Source organism: Cebus imitator, unplaced genomic scaffold (assembly GCF_001604975.1).
Source record: "Cebus imitator isolate Cc_AM_T3 unplaced genomic scaffold, Cebus_imitator-1.0 Scaffold188, whole genome shotgun sequence".
NCBI classification, from domain to species: domain Eukaryota; kingdom Metazoa; phylum Chordata; class Mammalia; order Primates; family Cebidae; genus Cebus; species Cebus imitator.
Genome location: NW_016107503.1, coordinates 5053566 through 5055317, shown reverse-complemented (window position 1 = coordinate 5055317; position 1752 = coordinate 5053566). Strand labels below are relative to the sequence as shown.

General features: G+C 50.1%; 1 protein-coding gene across 2 annotated transcripts in view; it reads left to right on the top strand.

The window, feature by feature from the left end:
* The first annotated feature begins 227 nt into the window (after positions 1-227).
* Positions 228-1752, top strand: part of TNFAIP8L2 (TNF alpha induced protein 8 like 2) — a 3203-nt gene continuing 1678 nt past the window's right edge. Inside the window, exon 1 of one of the 2 annotated variants that reach the window (XM_017546294.2) lies at positions 228-325. The gene's annotated coding sequence lies outside the window, so the exon portion shown is untranslated. The other variant, XM_017546295.2, reaches the window with a different exon arrangement.

Below are 1752 nucleotides of genomic sequence, written 5' to 3'. Positions count from 1 at the left end.
AGGACAGGATCTCCAGAAACTGGGCAGCAAGAAAAGAAAGAAGCAATTTGAGAGTGGAGGATGCAAATCCCTTTCCCCGCTTCAAAAACTCAAAGCTGCTTCGCACAGAATTCCACTCTTTTTTATCTTTGTCTGATTTCTAGGTTGTTCTTGGGCCATAGGCCTTTTTGGTGACAGTAGCGATGAACCGGAGGTTGAGCAGAGAGTAGGTAGGCGGGGCTCAAGGGGTGGGGCCAAGCCAAAGGGCTCTCACACTAAGTGAAGCTTCTCCATTCTGTCAGCTTTCCGGGAACATCCAAGGCAAGACTGGCATCCAGCACAGCAGGTGAGGGACTGGCAGTGACAGAAGGGTAGGCTTTGGGGAAAATGGTGGCTGAGGAGTCTCCAGCTCTTTCATTCTTAGATTTTCATACTGTGAATCACTCGCTGGTACCATTCTTGGGTCCTTTGTAGAGCCTAGCTTAGTTCTTCTGGGACCAAGGCAGCCTCAGAAAGACCTGGTTTGGAATGGGATGGGGTAGGGGCAGGGCTGAGGGATGCAGGTGGATATGGGTGTGTGAGAAATGCAAGGAAATCTCCGGAGACACGGAAATAGACAGATAAGGGCCAGAGGGGGAGCATGGCCAGGCCAGAGGATCATAGGGAAGACCCAGATAAGAGAAAAAGGGAGGCTGAAGCGGGGCGAGACGGAGAGGACAGCAGACCAAATGTGAGATGGCAGTGGGGGCAATGGAGATCTGGGTAACAGGAAGGCCAAGGAGGAAGGAAGGCTCACATGGAGCAATCTCCTCTTCCGGCTTGGGAGCGTGGTCCAGAAAGCCCCAAGATGAGCTGGGAGCAAAGCAAGGTTCAGGTTTCCACTGGAAGGATTCAGCTGGGGAAGAAACCCCCTCAATCCCACCTCCCCTGCCTCTTCAGACTCCCATTTTGGTTTGGGGGAGAGGGTGAGGCTGCTCCTCACTGCGGTCACAGCCACATCCTGCAGAGCAGGGGAGGGGGAAGTAAGAAGCAAAACAACCAGAACCACAGGCGAAGACCATGGGGAGAGAACCCTGGACACACGAAGCTGATACGCCGCCGAGAGGGTCCTGAGTTCAGTGCAGCAGAAGGCTCAGACTCTCAGGACTGTCTGCCTTGAGGTGCTTGTTTCTCGTGCTGCCTCAGTGTCCTTTAACCACACTGGGAGCATTCCCGGGAAGACGGTTTCTCTGGAATGTTTGGTTTGAAGCCCATCTTTATCATTTACTAGTGACTTTGGCCAAATTACTAAATTTCTCTTAGCTTCAGTTTTCTCATTGCAAAATGGGGTCACTTTTCTTAACCTTATAGAGGGCTGGGAAGACTAAGATGATTGACATAAAGCACTTGGCACATAGTAGGTTCTCAGTAAATGTTAGTTATTAGGATTCCTGGGATGCTTATGCTTCTTACTTCTTCAAAGGCAGTTCAGGACACTAGCTGCCACTTGGCTTGGGGACCAAAACATGAGTTGCATTTGAACTTGGGTAAATTATTTAATATAAGTCTCAGTTTGCTCAGCTATAAAACAAGGACGGTAATATCTATACTACACAGACATATGGCACAGAGGCGGTGTCCAAAAATGGTAGCTGTAAGAATTCTGTCAGGTGGCCGGGCGCGGTGGCTCACGCCTGGAATCCCAGCACTTTGGGAGGCCAAGGCGGGCAGATCATGAGGTTAGACCATCCTGGCCAACATGGTAAAACCCCATCTCTATTAAAATTTAAAAAA